The sequence below is a fragment of the Anser cygnoides genome, chromosome 15, assembly GCF_040182565.1.
Source record: "Anser cygnoides isolate HZ-2024a breed goose chromosome 15, Taihu_goose_T2T_genome, whole genome shotgun sequence".
In the NCBI taxonomy this organism is placed as follows: Eukaryota; Metazoa; Chordata; class Aves; order Anseriformes; family Anatidae; genus Anser; species Anser cygnoides.
The window spans coordinates 8,547,441-8,565,289 of NC_089887.1; the positions used below are offsets into that span (position 1 = coordinate 8,547,441).

The window sequence follows — 17,849 nt, forward strand, 5'->3', positions numbered from 1 at the left end:
GTACACAGAGACCATTTCACCTTACACTCTGCTCGGGAGGATTCTGCCTCCAGTCTCTTCATCACTCCCGTTAATTGCATACAATGCATCACGGGGATGGGAAAGGGCTGGGACTTAAGGTTGTCCTCTAACTCCCCACAAGCCAACACGGCGCTCCCTCCTGCAGAAACATTTCTTTTATTGTTAAAGAACTTTTTTTCAGAACAGCTGCAATCACGTATGGACACGGACTGATCTTCAGTATAGTCAATTCTGAACTAAAGAAAAACTACTAATCTAGATTTCTGGAAAATTCCCATACACTTAAGCCAGAGAACGACTTCTCATGTGGACTTATTCCTAGTAACTACAAACTCTGTGGCAACAAGTAGACTTTTATAGCTTCTCATTCACTGAAAGATTCTTTAAAATCTGTTCTGCTTAGCACAGAAATCAGTGCTACTATTCCAAAAAAGGGGAAAAACGCATGGGACACCATGAAAATATGTACAGAGACATTCACAAAGATATGAGCCCAAACCAGTGTCTCTGAGCTTGTAAATCTCAAGTTGGATTTACATTCCCTTGTGGTTTTTAAGCATTTCGAAAGGATTTCTTCTTACAGCCTTCTCACATTCTGACTCAGACAAGTGATGTTTCCTAATTTTGTTTAACTGCAGTCTTTCTATTTGGAAAAAAAGCGCTGGCTCACACTTGCACTCTGCGTTGCACACCTTCCCTTCACCTTAATTTTTCCCTGTCTGCCATTTGGCAGTTTTTCTTTTTTACCACCCAATCTCCTCACACAGTATTTCAGAAGCTTCCAATTGACCGTGACATAATTTCTAAGTACTGCTACCTTTTCTGACAGCCTTTGCTGGGATGAAGGCACACTTCTGCCTTATAGATGTAGCTTTTGTCATTGAAAAAGTTCCACAGACGTTTCTTCTTTAATATACGGTCCTTCATTTTAAAAGCCTTTGAGAAGTAACTTAACATAGACAACACACAACCTCTTAGAACTATCACAAACAATGTCCTGCACTGCTTAGCAGAGACTGCAGGTATTCCTCCACTTCACGCATCTCTGAAGGAATCCTTTAAACAAAGTGCTCCTACCTGAATGTGCTGAGCAGTTTTACCCTGAATAATGGTCTGTCAAAATCACAGTCCTGATTGATGTGTTCAAAGGATGAGTTTATGGGTTCAAAACCAAATCAGAGTATTTAATTTCAGACTCCACACTTCATGTTGACTTTTTCATTTTGCCTTAGGGGAGCATTTCAGTTCCTGGCAGGATGGGATCCCAAATGCTGTTAAGAAATGTTCCCATATAACTCCCCAAACACAGCCGTTCAGGATGACATTCATGTCTCTGTGATTTTATCATGTGTTGCTATGACAAACGGTACCTGAGGAGTTACCACTGCAGAACAGACCCCTTGGAATACATCTGGTGGACAAAGCAAGGGATGCCCTGGTGCTCTGTAATGAAACAACAGTCAGCCCCCAACGCTATGCTTAATTTTTGGTTAATTATTGGCTAAATTTCTCCTGGCTTGGCACGGATCAGAGCTGGCCAGTGTCTGCCATCAGCTATGCCAGCTTTTCAGAGCCACAGCTGACACCATGCCAGGGACAGCAGCAGTGCCAGAGCCACCATGGACTAGCCCAGCAAATGTTTCGCAGCCTGATGGGGAGGTGGATTTGTCTCTTCCCTCTGTTAAGAAGCCAGTTTATCTGTGAGAAACGGCTGCTGCGTTGATAGTCTGGCCCTAGACGAGTGGAGCAGCCCACATTGTCCTTCTCATGGGGTTTTCAAACTGATGCCTCCCACTTTGAAGTTCTCTCTGCTTCTCCTCTTTCAACCTAACACGCGGTTTATGGACATTTCAATGTGCAGTTGCTAAGCAGTGGCATGGCTAAGAAGCCAGTAATATCGGCAGTATCTTTAAAATGACACTTCTGGGCAGGCAAGAGCTTCTCAGGCAGCTCCTTCTGCTCAGACTGGAACTGAGTTTCACGCTCCTTGCAGTTCTCAGAAATGCAACCTGCTGGCTGGCCTCGCTGGCGTTCTTGATCTCATTTATTTTCCAACGCTTGCACAGACAGGTGAGTTGGGGAAGTAGAAATTACTCAGAGAAGTAGAGAGTAATTTCTTTTTCCATTCTCTGTGCTTCCGTGCAGCCTTAGCTTGTTTTTTCCCCCTCTCCTTTTCCCTTTAATTAATTTATCCTTATCTCAACCCATGAGCCTTTTTTTTTCTTTCCAGCATACTTTCTTCTCCAACAATTCTTCTGAGGAGGGGGAGTGAGAGAGCGCATGTGGTGGAGTTCAGCTGCCCAGCAAGGTAAAAGCACCACAGCAGCCCAGATTAGAGCATCCCTTTGGGATCCAAAGCCAAGAATGAACAGCATGGACATACAGATAATTAGGGGCTGGTTCAACACAAAACACAGCTCTGCTGAAATCAAGAGACAAGAGAGAAGGAGGTGTGAGGAGTAATTGCTGCCCAAGGAGAGGGGTGCAGCCTGTGCAGGGAACTTGTTGAAGCATCTTCAGCATCTTTGGGGATTGGATTTAGGAAAAGAAGTCACAAAAGCAAGACATGGGGAAATCAATTTGGCTTGAGGAAGCAGTGCAGAGCACTTTGGGATTTGAGGTAGCTTCAAAGAGAAATAAAGCCTGAGCTGCTTTTCGCAGGCAGGATCTTTGCAGGCTTTGCCTCCAGAACACTAAATTCTGGTCCAGATCTGTGAATTTCCTTCCTGACTCCACACCACCACCCCGCTGCCATGTGCTACTGTGAAAGGTCAGGTAGAAGCATTAGAACATTGTTTTCCCTCAAAATTATTAATAGCCAGATCTGAGAAACCCAAAAGGAAGGCATAGAGCTCATTCTGCCATATTAACACAAATAAGGACTTTTATTTCCTATTGACTTATGTGTACTTAGCCCTGTTATCACCAGGTGTCAATGCACAGCCCCAAGGACAAGATTTGAGTCCAGCTTTAATTAGTTTACTGTAATGAGGTAAACCACGCTTCACCTTTCCAAGGAAGTCATTATTTGCACTCTTTCTGCTTCTCAGTACTTGCACCACCTTCTTCATTTGCGAGAGGGGTGAAGCGACCACCTGGTTCCTTCAGAAATGCAGCAGAAACAGTACAGTAAATACAGAAACGAGGACAAAATGCTACTGAAAATGATGCTATGTACCAGATGTAAGCCAAGGGTCATATCCAGTGACAGGACAAGCTGCCGTTAAGAAAAGCCACCTCATTACTGTCCCGCTTTGGCAGTGATGAGGCCAGCCAGCTGCTCTCTGACCCTTCAGACACAGCCCCGTGTATCCTTGATGCGCTGAGCATCCTGAACCTGACGTAGCTATTTCCAGCACACGGGGCACGGGGCACAGCAAGCTTCTCCCCTGCCCTGAACGCAGGGACACGAAGGATCCCCAAACTGGGGCTTCTTCCCAGAACTTTCCTTTAGCTCAGAGAGCTCACAGAGTTTAAAAACAGAATAAAATAATAAAGCCAGACCTTCAAAAATATCTAGGTATCAGTTTGGCTAGGACATTTAAGGGGGAGCTAGGGATGAAGGCAGCTAAGGGGCAAGTTTTCAGTTTTTATAAAGAAGTAGGCAAATTAAACATTTATTTCTAAAAAGGGGGCCTTTCTCTTTCACCGTGGTTCTGCTGTCACACCATGCTGGTCCCTGCAGGAGCAGGGACAGAGCAGCTCCCTCCCCCAGGGAGCAAAGGCCCTGTGACTCCTTTGGTGTTGGGGTCTCTGTGTGAAATAAGAGCCAGTCCTCAAAACACACTCACGGGGGCTGTTGCCTAAGTGATTCTGAAAATCCCAACTGTCAGTCTGCTCTGTAGACACCTAAATATCTTTTAGAATCTTGCTCTATGTAAAAATGAAGTAAGACCCCCTCTGGCTTGGGGGATACTAAACAATCTGTTCCTGGAGATTTGCATTTATATTTTTTTTTCGGAAAACGTATCGCTGCTGCAAAAATTTATCTCAGGTTTTAAAACCACCTCAGCTATAAAAAAGGATAATATTAAGCAAGAGAGTCATGAAATAAGAATGATCAAATACTTTCAAGCCTTATCATCAATAAAACTGTAAAGTTAGCCACACCAGTTCACTTCAGGGCATGTGCTCACATTTAATTGAATGATTGTTTTAATTTTTCATTGTTTAAAACCACTCAACCACTTATCAAAAGCCAGTGCTGCTCTTACAGATGAGCACAAAAACTCCTCACTGGGCTACACAGAAAAGTCCGTCCTTTTTCACGAAATTGGGTCCCTGTGAGAGCTGCAGCAGCACAACGAGACCCGTGGCTTTCCCTGGCCGAATGCCCACCAGCAGCCACATGGGACTGAGCCCCCCCCGGGGGCAATGCTGGCTGCAGGAAGTCTCAGGCAGGGTCCCCGGCCACCCTCAGTGCACCCGGGGGAAGCCAAGGAAGCCCAGGTGTGCAGAAAGCACACCTTTGTGCATCTGATGGCGCTCAAATGGCTCCATGGGGACCATCACCCACTTTTATCAGAGGAAACCGGGGTGCTGTACTCTCTCCCAAACTTCCAAGAGGCTGTTTGCCTCTCTGGCTCCGTTATTGAATCTCAGAGGTTGAATTTCACATGAAATAATGCAGATACAGGATAAGCATCCTTCTCCAAATAGGTTTAGTATATGGATAGTTTCCTCTGGGGTCTGATGGTTCCTGCAAGCCTGGACAAGAGTTACAGCAATAAGTACCAGTACTGGCACAGGAAATGTGCCCGCTGCCTTGTTAATATGAGTGATGCCACCAGGGAATGCCCAGGAGGTCTGAAGTCCATACAGAAAGAGAGCCAGCCATCCCCACCCCAGAGACCTTCCATTCTACACAGTCATGGTGAAAACAAGAGGAAAGGCTTTTCTCACCCACGCAGCGTTACCATGGCTGTTACCTCCTCCATCAGCTGGCCACATCAGCCAAGGCGATCACCACCACGGTGGTGGTGATGGCAGAGCCGCAGGGGGACAAGGTCCGTTCCCTGCCACCTCACAAGGAGCACTGGCCGTGCTGCAGGAAGGGGAAAGGGGGCTCCAGTGCTGCTCCTGCCCCCCAGCCCTCCACACAACCCCAGCAATGTCTGCAGGGATGACAACACAAGGGAAAGCTCACGAGAAGAAGCCAGAGGAGCCAAATTCCCGTGTGGCGCTGCTGGGCTCAGCAGAGCACTTCAGTGCTCTCAAGTTTCTCAGTTTCCTCAGAAACTTAAAAATCCTTTCGAACCAGGGTTTTGATGCGTATTTAATTCCCTGCTGAGTAGACCTCGAAAGGTGAGGCATTCAAGTGAACCCAGTTGCAAGATAAGAAAACTAAAGCAAAGGAAATTGCATGCAACACTTGTACACGTACACATGCACCACCAGCTGCTTTCTTTAGGAAAGAGGAGGCTGGACTCTGAGAAAAGCTGGATTTTTCCACTGGTACTAAGGGCACAAGCCAGTTAAGTGAGTTCAAGGCCCAGTCTTAATCTGTTTTTTCCAGGGCAGCTTTCCCTGCAGTGTTCATCCCCAACAGACCAAGAGCTTGCCAGACAGATCTCCAAATTAAGAGTTGTGCATACAATGGGTGCATAATTTGAAAATCAAAACTTCTGCGCCTTCCTTTTTTTTTTAATCATCCCCTATTGTTTCATTATCTTCTTTGTTTAATTTACTTTTTAAATAACAGCTTGATTCTGGAATGCAAACCCCATATCAAGGCAAAAGCTAGGATGCTTGAGAAAAATAATTCAGCTTCTCCAAAGCAAATGTCTACAGTTTCACTCCCAAAGTGTTTGCTGAATATCTTGTGAATTCACAGAGAGCTTCAGATCTGCTGAAACTGCAGTTGTTGGGCTTGGGGCTTAAAAAAAAACAAAAACCAAAAACCAAACCAAACCAACCAACCAAACAAAAAACACAACTTAGTATTCACTGAAAGCAACTTCCCATTATGAGACTGGTTCTGTCGTGCGACAGATTCTAAAACCATGAGATGTTAAACAATAACTGCAGGACTGCTCAGTCTCTGGACGACGAGCTTCTCCTGGCCCCTCAGCTGATCTGCGCAAGCTAATCTTTGCTGCTGTGCAGTACAGAAACTTATCTTTTCTTTAAAATGAAACTGAGAACCTTATGTAATTGAATGACTCCAGCATCAAATATTGCGATACAATCTCAATTTGGAAGCCTTGCAATTGCAGATGTCCTAGGGCTAAAACCTATCATTTCTCTGAGTCCGGGCTGTCTGGGTAGAATTACTGCGGGCTTTCCTTGGTACAGCAGATAGTGGAGGCTCCAGGGAACCAATTCCAGGTCCCCGATTCTCCTTCCCTTCTATGTTCTGTATTACTTTTAATAGTCCACTGTTTTGCCACTGTCAAGGAAACTACCACGGATTTAGAGTGAGCAAATGGATTCTCTCGTGCCACATTCCTGTGCATGAAATTCATCTTGTGCTCAGCAAAGACATGAGCAGAAGTGCAAGGGCCACATTCTCATGCGGATGCTCACTGAAGACTTCCTCACCTCTGGGGAACATGCTGTGGGGTTTTGCTTCTAGCAAAAACTACAAGCCTGCCCTTCCTCAACACTGCATGGCACAGACATGTTGGAATCACAGGAGATGCCCACTGGAGATGACAGCAGGGGCTGAGATGCACCCAAATTACACCAGATGGATGGTAACACTGAGCAAGATGCTAATTCCTAAAATTATCAAATCCCTAGAGCCTCATGCAATACTATTTGTCTACATTAAGTCCTTGAGTGCAATTACCAGTGCTAATGGTTGCAGGGACAGATTCCAAAAGAATGTTATTTAAAACTTTCTGAACTGGAGGGTTTGGGATAATGCTAAAGCCAGGCAGAGAATCTCTAGAAAAGAAGACAAAAATGTGATTACAACTGGGCCATGCTCACTAGGCATTTTAAATTAAATGAATGTTATACCAGGACACAGAACCTTGAGAAGGAACAACCTGGATTTTTTTGCAAATGCTGCTGGTGGTTGATATCCAGACACTGGTCATTAGATCTAGTTTTATTACAGCCATAAAAGAAGTGAGTCAACAGCTTAGTCACATCAGGCCGGATATGCTTCAAGCACAGCCCAAATGAAAGAATGAAGTTAAACACCGAGAAATACAAAGTAATTAAAAAAGATTCCTAATACCTTCTTCCCTGAAACGGCAAGAGGTGAACACACGGGGCAGTCCTCGAGTAAGACTGTGTGGTGTCCGGAGGGAGAGCAGGACATGAATTTAAGGGAATGAAACTAGACGTATCAGTATGGCAACCTGTAGGCTAGCACTGCCAGCTGCCCTGGTGGCTTTCAAAAGTGTCAGGTAGCTTTGTCCTCAAAAAGTAACGCAGAGGTAGATACGGAATCTGATTCTTGTCTCACAGCGGCCTGTTAACTCCATTTGTGCAGAGACCTCCTCAGTACAGGCGGACACTGGCGGTGTGAAGGCTGTAGGACGGGGAAGCAGGTCAGCAGGCTCAACACGTCAGGTAAGGATGGAACGACCTCTCAGATGTGATCCAGAAGAGTCTGATGGATATATTAGAGCGTGATTTATTTATTTTAAATCGAACCGGTAACTAAGCGCTGATGCCCTCAGGAAGAGAAAAGAAAGATATGGTCATCAGGCTGGGGAGACAGCAAGGAAGGAAATCTTTGCAGACGAGTCAACAGGGTTGTGTAACTGCTGGACTAGAAAGTAGTCTTTTCTAGACAGCGTGGCAGATTTATGCCACTCCGGGCTTGACTCCAGAAGGCTGGAAAGTTGGAGCGAGCTTTTTAGAATGTCATTTTATTTCAGTGGGGTATATGATTAAGGCTCAAAACTGAAGGAGTTTAATGACACTACATCCCTGAGGGAAACATCAAATATATAGACACAATCACATGTGCCTCCTATCTGATGGCAAGAAGTAGCACTTTTTATTCCAACTGAGAATGTGAATGGGACTGGGGTTTCGGGAATAACACACTGAAGAGCACCTCTCATGGTCATGGGGTGGGAGTCAGGACTGCTGCTCTGTTCCTGAATCCCCGGGGGCCATCAAAGGTCTGGACGTTGCTGATGTTGCTGTAGGCAACTAATAAGGTCTGCGCATCTGTTTTTCTGTTGCACATTTGCCATGTGCAAATAATGCTATTAACTCCTCCTTTGGGACCAGCAGATGAAATGGATGATATATTTGTACATGAGGAGGATTAATATGAGGAAAAGTGAGTATGCCACCAGAGGGCAGTGAATAAAACAGGTTGGTTTTTTGTTTGTAAGAGACAAGTTACAATGATAAAACAACGAAACCAGCTTAATTCTACACACAAACACTGACAGACATCTCATGCTGGATTCACTGCTGGTTTATAGCAGGATGGGGCTGGAATGGTGTGGTGAGACTCAGCGGAGTTACACAGATACAAAATCAGTTGAAGGAAGTGCCAAGACAGTGCCTTGTGTTGGAACAGAGCCGTGAACATGTGTGAGAAGGGGAAACAACAACTTAGGGGGAAAACCTGCATCTAAATACACAGAGCCAAAGGCCTCCAGCAGAGGGAAAGCTGCCTCAGATACCCACCCCACATTATTCCAGTCACATAGCCAGGGACCCACATGAAGCTGCCTTAATCCTCGCAGATCCTCCCCCCGTGGGCCACCCCCCTGCCCTGCTGGCACAGAGGGTTACCCCAGCCCCAGCCTTGCCCTTGCCACCAGCTTCTCCTGGAAAGGGGGAGCTCACACGGCTGCAGGGGACACCCCCATCAATTCTGTTCTTCTAATTCAATGGCTATTCTGCACCTGATCTGCTTGGGGCTGCTCTTGCAGTTGGAGCAGCTTTCCGAATCACTATGGGATATCCTTCCTATGGATTCAGAGAAGGTGGGGACCGCTTCTGCAGCTCTGCTGCGTTACTCCGCTTTGTCCTCAGAGTGCAATTACCCGAAACACAGAATCATAAGGCACAATTTACAATCCCTGCAGCTTTTGGGCATCCCGGTATATTGGCTTACAGACAGAATTTGAAGTAGGATACAGCAGATAGGCAGAGCACTCTAATTACAGATTTACATTAAGAGGAAAGTTTAAAAGCTAATAGGACATTATTAGAATAATGATCCCTAGCTGTTCTTCCAGCTGAACATCTGCCATTACTAATTAAAAACAAGTTAAAGTCAACCTGTTTAAAGAGAAATCAATATTTACGGAAACTAGATATGACTCTAGTGTTAGATGTGGTGCCGACCTACAAGAACCTCCCTACCTGCCATACCACATCTTTCAAAAAGTGCATTGGTTATAAACTGGTGCCGGTGCAAAAAGCGCCTTTGTAAAGCAGTCAGAAATCTGACTTATGTACGGCTTGTCTGTCTGCTTCATTAGTCAGCTGCCCAGTTTTAAAAGATTACCACATAAAATGGTACGATACCCACTTTCTGAGTTTAGGGTGTCATTTTTTCCAAAAGCAGGTTAGAAATTACATTTCAAGTGGCAGATGAAAATCATCTTCTTGCAGCCTCTGTCTTTCCTGTCTGCATCCCTGATTGCTATTGAACAGGGAGGCATTTTGTGGAAGTGCACCGAATCTGCATCAATCTAACTACATGGGAATGTAAGAGTAAATCCTAGAAGTGAAGGCATATGGTTACAGAGAGAAAACAATTAGGCAAAAAAATTACAATAGCAAATAGCTTTGAAATCCATTAGCTACCTCAAACTGAAAAACAAATGCTTTTTTCATCCGTCATTGTACAGCCATCACAAGGCAGAACAAACCCCTGAAAAGGAGGAAACGCTCGGCTGTCTGATCTGAAGTATCTTTTAAAATCAACCATGAGTATTGTGCAAGAGAAGTAACGTTCAGAAATATGCATGTTCATTCAAAGACTAAACAGTAAGTATCCAACCCATGGCTGTAGGTGCAGCACTCCAATGCTTGCGTGATTCCCCAGGAACTTGACAGAGCTACCAAGGGAGACACCTGCATTATCTGACCCAGGAGCACCAGTCAGTACAACCAGGGGAAAAGGGATGAAGTCCTGCTGCTTGCTTTGCTTTCCCCTCTCACATAAACCCAAGTCCACTGAAAAAAAATAAATTCAAGGCTGACTTTGGAATTTAATTCTGCCATTGGTCTGAACAAAGCCCTTGCACATCAGCCTTCAGGAGCGGGCACATGACTATTTGCTATTTCACTGGAAATGTTGACCATTGATGACTTCCACAGACTCCAGGTAAAGATCAGTGGCCCCTTTGGAAGATACCATTCCATTTGTCAAGTATCTGGAAGAAAAGCTCTGCAGTCTAGTAAGTGCTCTAGTGTTCCCAGGCCAAGAGCAGTGGGAGAGAGAAGAGTCAATGGCAGAAGAGTCTCTGCTTTTATAGCAGTGCCCAAGTTGGACTTCAGGGGCCAATAGAAAACAATGTGTGACCTTGCATTTGTGATTTCCATGGACTGTATTATTAGAGACTTCAGTCTGGTGTATGTTTTTGCAGTGTGGGAGCAATAAAGAGCAAAGGCAAGAAATAAAGAGCCTCCGGGTGCTGACATAAAATTAAATCCTGACTTCTCTTTCAAGTTCAAGGTAGGAAAATCACTGCCATATGTCTTTGTCAAAAGTGTGCCCAAGCACTAATATCATCAAGGACAGCCACTTTTGCCATGTAATCTTACCACACTCCGTATATCATCCAGAGCCACTGTGGACTAAGATGTAAAGCAAAGTGCTAAACCCTCTTCTAAACATGCTGGCAAGCAGGATTTGGCCCCATGTAAGTAACTCTGGATTATCGCTGCCTGATCCACAGGGAGACCAAATCTCCCTTCAGGGCAATATCTGATTAGAGAAGAAACAGTTGTCGGCCTCTAGGAAACTGCAAATCATTTTTTGTTCAAACCTACAGGGATTTTTCCAAGGCCTGCTGAGCCAATTTAAACAGGGAAAAAAAATCTGAGAACGCTGCAATAACATTCTCTGCAGTTTTCTAAAAGCCAGATCCCACTCATCCTACTCAGTGAAGCAATTTTACTGAAGCTAATGAAACTGGTCCCCACGTAGCAGATAGGCTTACTGCAGCTCTGCCACCATGCCCAGAGAGTCGCTTGATTGTCCCTGGTGAGTTGAACTGCAACACTTACTTTGCAGTTACATCACTCTCCCTGGAATACTGACAAGTTCAATTTTCTGTTTTCTGTTTTTTTTTTTTTTTGTTGTTTTTTTTTTTTTACTCAGCGATATGTTCCAACATCTTTTCCTCCTGCTCTAGACTGAGGTAAGTGAGTTGCAGAATAAACATAAGGATATCAAAGCACTGCACCTGCCTGTAAAATGACATGAATTTAATCAAAACCATTTCTAGGTTCAGGGCTCAGACACACTACTGGTCTTGTTGCTCTTCCCCTAGGCAACTGCTCGTTGTGCCTCTAGTGTAGGCTTGTACATGCGTTTGATATCACCAGCAAGCGACCAACCGGAGATGTAGGGAGACTGCATTATTTGATTTCTGATTATGTAGAGCTTCCTTCTTTTTCCGTTCTCACTGGCTTTGTGGATTACAGGAAATCTTTGGCTAAACTGAGCCTGATTCTGCTTTTATGCCTCAAGGTAAATCAAAAGAAACTGAGGCACAGTCAGTGGAACTACATGAAGGTAAGACTGGATACAAAGCTCATTAGGGTTTTTCATAGCACTAATTTTTTGATAAGCACTAACTCTATCTAGAACAAATAAATAAATAAATATGAAAAGCCCAAAGCAGGAAAATGCATGTCCACTGACAGACAAATTACTCCTGCTGAAAATTTTAAATAAGAACCTTTACATCAAGGAAATAAAGCCACGTAGACAGGGGTTTTTATGGCACTTAGAGCATCCACCTGCAGAAAGGTATTTTTGCAGTGTTTGCTAAGTGTGATACCTCAAAATACCCGCTATACCTAGAAAGTGAGGAAAAAAAAAAAAAAAGGATTTTGCTTCTGATACCTTTTGTAATGGTTACATCTAATTCAAAGTGCATCAGACAAGAAAAGAGTTCAAGGCAGCCAGACCCTTTAATCCAGTTAATTACTAGGGGGTATAGCATATGAAAGCCTTATGTAAAATGAGAAAGTAATCTTATTCTGCTCAGGCTGGCTGCTCAGTTGGTAGACGGGCAGAAGTTAACGAGGGGCCCTGCAATCTATTTAATTGACCAAAAGATCAGAGTATGCATCAGCCTTTTGTCCACAGAGCTCACTCCTTTGTGCCTCCCGGTCCTCCCCATGGAAAATGAAGGCATCTCTGTACGCCGTTCCCTCAGCTCTGCCAGGCGCTCAGAAAGAAGCCCCATGCGAGCCGGTGGAAGAGCTGCCTTCGCCGTCCAAGCTCCCACAGCTGCACGGCTCGCCTCTGTGCATGCCTGTGACAAGCACGCAAATGGCAGCCGCAACTTCTGACAAGACGGGCTCTGTAGGCTCCTCGTTAGCAGCCAGTGATGACGGCTCCGTATAGAAAACATTCCCTGCTCTCATGAAGAGGAGCATTGATTTGGCTGGCACTCATTACCCTCCAGTAAAGCAGAGGCATCAACAAGTAGATATGGGGAAGGATTATGTTTTCTTAAAGCGAAGAAGAGCCCCAAGTCTAAATAAAAATCGTACTGTTATCTTGAGATATAGAGGGTGAATTTAACTGGACGAACTACACATGTCATTTGCATGCAAAACCCTAAACTACAAAATAAAGTACGTAACTTTGTGATCTGACCCTCAGATAAGGTTTAATGGGGTTTAGCAAGATGAATATGAATGTCTAGTTATGCTGCTAGTAACCAGTGTTCAATTTGAAATGTCTTTTGCATTCTAGTACAGACAAGGTAATTCACAGCATTTTCTTTTTTCAGGAAAGTAAAAAGGAGGCTTAGAAAAATCAGCTGCTAACCCAGATATACCCTGTGTCAATCGCAAATCCTGAAGTATAGTCCTAATATTTCTTCAAAAGACATACATCGATTTTGCAATAATTAGTACAAGTAACAGGTATAATTAATTTAAAACAAGATAATCTGATCTACATTCACCCTTTTACCCTTTTTCTTAGTATTCACAGGCTGAAATTCACTTCCGCTAAGTAGCAGAATAAGTTTCATTTCTATTTGTCACCAGTGCACTGCTAGGTTTGTGTGCATGCTACCTTTTCTACAGTTAAGCCATGCAGCATTTCAAGACCAAATGAAAAGATAAATATTTGAGTATTTAATTGGGATTTTTAAAAGTTGAATGATAGTAAAAATGCAAAGAATCTCTGTGACGTGAATGCCATGTGTTTTCTTTTCACCTTGAGAAGAGGACAAATTAGCTTCCATCTTTAGAAGTATTTGTCAAGTAGTTATATTTCGATCCTGATTTATTTATGTCTGAATCCAGCAAAGCACTTAAGTGTATGCTTATGCTAAACATATGAATTAGCCCCTTAACTTTGTAGTTAAGCATCATACAAGTACATCAGACAAGCATGGATTCTAGGTCTATAGAGCAATAGTATCTACCACCATTGATTCTCCTTACTTCCTTATCTTGCAGAAAGAGTCTAATTTATATTGTGACTAGGGGATTAATTTCATCTGAAACCCCTCCGATACGCTGACTGTTGCAAAAATAGCACAAATTTGTCATAACCACTGCAAGCTGGACGGGTCATACTGAGTTTATCTCAACGCGCATTTCTGCCCCATATTTTCAGGGTGACCTGAAAAGAATACAAAGGAAAATCAGGTGTATCACCTACCAATTAAACCCAAACAAAACATGGTTACCCTCTGTTGTTTTGTAATGCTTCTTTAAAACAACAGATGCTAGGTTAAATCTCCTGTTCAGGCATTTATCACAGCTACTTTCTTTTCCCTTGGAAAATATACTCATAATAGTGCTCAAATGAATTACAATAAGATTTTTCAGTTGAAACCTAAAAGGGAGTTCAGGGAATAAACATTTAATTTTAGGGGGGAAAAAGCATTTAGCAGCTTTAAACATGTTTTCAGATGGCTCAGATTGGCAGGGCTCCATTGCAGCCACTGTTTGAGACCTTCAGGTCTCCAAGGAGCTACAAAGCCAAAGGATAAGCAGGTGTCTACAGTGGTACGAAACCGGCTGTGAAGGAAGTGGTACGAGGGTGCCGGCTGTGAACTAACAGAACAAGCTGAAGGAGCCATGACATACTCATGAGCTGGTCCCATAGCCTTCCCCTAGCAGTGGCCAACAGCGCAACAAAAACTTCTCACCTTAAAAATGAACAAATCTTCACTGCCCTCCTGTAAAACTGTCTATTCAGAGGCACTGATGAGGCCCCTGTAAAGAACTTTGATAATGACGTTTCCTTCTAATGGTTCTTATGAGAATGCTAGAAGGCCTTCCTCCCTTTGCAAGCCTGGAGAAACCTGCAGGACATTACTGAGAAAGACAGTCGGTTAACCCCAAAATAAAATTTGATTCAATTGACTCAATTGTTCTGCAGGTTAACAGTAAGAAAAGATGAGAATATTGAAGAAAGGGGTTTAATTGCAGCAAAATTATATACAAGCATCTAATGAAATGAAATATAATCTAAGACTCGCCAGTCTTACAGGTATCATTTGTTCTGCAGTAGCTCTGAGATGAATCCCTCCAGCACTGCTACACAGCTAAGAAAACCTTGATCAGGCCATAAACCAGTTTTCTTGCCAATGTCCCTTGCCTCTTGCAACTGCTAACCCCTTTTTTGGCCAATCTCTCTTCCTTTGTGAGACACCTCAACCTTTCCACTGCCTCTCCTAATCCCTCACACACAGACCATATATTAGTCTTCCATTTTCACCTTTGCTATCTTCCAAGCAAAACTCATACCGCTGTCCTCTAACAATATGACATTTAGTTCTTTCAGATGACTTGAGTCAACTCCTCGTTCCTCCTGAAGTCACCACTGCCTTGCTCCACAGCTTGAGGGGAAGGTGGTATATGTGACTAGCATGTCACTCGAGCTTTCTTCACTGCTTGTGAGTTTATAGGGAGACTCAGTTCCTCTGAAAAATATAAAGCTAAACCAGTTCAAGTGGCTCTAGAATTTTAAAAGCAAAGTATAAGCTCCTCTTATACAGTGTGTCATGCAAGAAATAAACTGCTCTTTGGAAAAGAATAAACATCACTCATTGAGCACATGACTGTTTATGAGATGAGAGTCAAAACTCCAGAGCCCTTCTCCTATCACTGTTATCCAAGAAGTAGACCACTGCCCTTCTCACTGCAGGCCTGATGATACACGTAAATGTCATCCCTTCGGAAAGTGGCTATAAAACAGTGAGGACATTAAAAATAAACATCTTTAAGTAGAAGCAAGCATTGTGGTTACTTCTGAATTGGCTTTATTGATGTTTCTTTACGTCTGAGGTTCTGTTACTGCAGAAGTCAGAGAGTAGAATAATCAAAATCATTTCATGTAGGCCAAAAATTTGTCTGAAGTTGTTTGAAGGACAAAAAAACAAACAAACAAAAAAAAATCAAATCATCTTTTACCCTCTGAACACAACAGCAATCTTCACATTCATTTACTTTGGGGCTTTCACTCTGACATATTCCAAATTATTTCATTAATTTGACCTCAGTGAAGCAAACGCAAATCAGACCTGGAAACCCGGTCCATTCTGCATTAGAAGCTCCTGGCTCACCACGAAATGTATCTGTTTCTGTGCAGATTTGCATGCAGGAAGGCAGAGAAGCTCTTCAATGAGCTTTAAACAAGTTAACTGAGCTACCAGAAGAAAAATCCTTTTCTCTTGCCTCTCCATTTGCAGGGCAGGGCAGAGGAAGGGTTAGTGAAAATGAACACATCTTCCAGTTTTTCCCTTTATACAAAGGAAACACATCAGATGCAACAGAGTCCCATGCAACTTGGAGACTGTAGTGAGAGTTCAAAGCAGAGAGATGGGAAAAGATTAATTTTCTTATGACCAAAAGTTCCCGGCATACAAGCAGCTACCTGAACCGTGCCCCGGAGACAACTCTAACTCTGAGGAAACTAATGCTACTATTATAGAAACCTCTCCAGGGAAGTCCTATTGCTCAGGATATTTAAAACTAGGCCAGACAGAACAGTGGCAGAAGCACAATAGAAAATGGATGATGGCGACGCTTCCTTAGCCTCTAGCTTCTGCGGGATTTCACTTGTGTTAATCAGGAAGCTGAGGCCCACGGAGCTGCAAACCAAGCGTGTGAGGCATTCCAACCATCACTACCACAGTGCCAAGCCACTACTCCACTGCCATACCCTTCTTCTATACGTTTCTTTGCTGATAAACTTCACTTTGATTCAAAACAGTGAGTCATGCTTTCAGTCCTGCTGATGCATTTACGCTGCCTAAGAAAAGGTTCCAGGAATCACCACTTCACTTTCAGTAGGCAGTAAAAGATCTTTCCTCATCAGCTCTATTGCAGGAGCACAAGAAGAAACTATACTTTTTCAAATAACAAGAAGAAAACCTTTAGGTTAGAAATCTGGAAAAAACAGGAAGAGTTGAATTCACAGGGCTTTGTATCTTATTATCACACCCACCACACACATTGTTTTATGCAACTCTGTGGGTTATTTGAATGAACTGGTTCAAAAGATTTCTTTTTAAAGGGGACACATTCACTTATAGGCCATACAAGCAGGCTCTAACCATCTTTAAGGCTACATTCACAGAGACATCTACTGAAAAAGAAGAGGAAAAATGTATTCGTTTTCCAACATGTTTAACCTGAGATGCTTGACAACAGTTTAAGCACGGTTCAAAAAGTCCTCTTCTATTAAATATTTTAAGCATTTGAATAATCGCACGAAGTCTCCCAGCAAAGTAACTTACTCAAGTGTTTGCAGGATCAGAGCCTTGCTTGCCCCCTCTTTGTGTTTCCAAACAGAAGCTAAACCACCTTTCAAACAAGATCATGGAAACCCAAAGACATTCATGCTTTTGCTTAGTAACTCGATGATCTGTTACAGTTTTTGTCCTAATGGTGCTTTCTCATCTGTAACACTCTTTTTATGCTGTATTATTATGCACAGAGCACATCTTCGCTTAGTTTTGCAAATCACACATTATGTTCTTATGCCTATCCCAACAGAACTGTTTCTTTGACAAACTCCACATATGTTACATACATACATACTCGCAGCCATAGAAATCAGTGGGATTCTTCCCACACACAGTGCCAGGCTGTGGACTTAAACCCCACGCACATTTGGTGATACAAACTTGTTTTCTACCCAATGAAAGTGCACTGCAATTAAGCACCTATTTTATCATTAGACAACAACCTCCTGAACCTGTCAATACGCTGTCAGCCATCCAGCCCGCTAATCGGTAGCACAAAGTACTGTACTCCACCAGCTTAACACAACAATCTTACCTCCAAATCCTTTATTAATTACATGTACTTTATGTGCTGAAACACACAAATGCTATGGAATTGGTGGAGAACATTTTCAAAATCCCAGTTTCCCTTTTACTTTGCCACACCTGAATTGCACGCGTTTCCTTAGGTCATGGGGGGAGCGCGGTGTCTTGCACTGCTGGCAGTCCAGGCGGTGCTGTGGGGAGGAGAGTGACAGTGTAATTAACCCCAGGTTTGTATTTCAATTTTACAGATGAAACCCCTCATGTAAGGGCTTACTACTTTCTTCCTGGCTGGTTTCGAAGCACAATACAGGGCTGACAGCTGACAGGCAGGTATGCCACCAATAAAACCTGTCAGAGCTTTTTCTTTTGCCCTGGTGATTGCACACTGACTTGGCAAAAAAATCCTTTTTCACAGAA

At 43.3% G+C, this 17,849-nt stretch overlaps 1 protein-coding gene across 6 annotated transcripts in view; it reads right to left on the reverse strand.

Moving 5' to 3' along the window:
• LOC106033474 (acyl-coenzyme A synthetase ACSM4, mitochondrial-like) overlaps positions 1-17,849 on the reverse strand; it is a 206,934-nt gene that overhangs the window by 108,632 nt on the left and 80,453 nt on the right. The window lies entirely within an intron of this gene.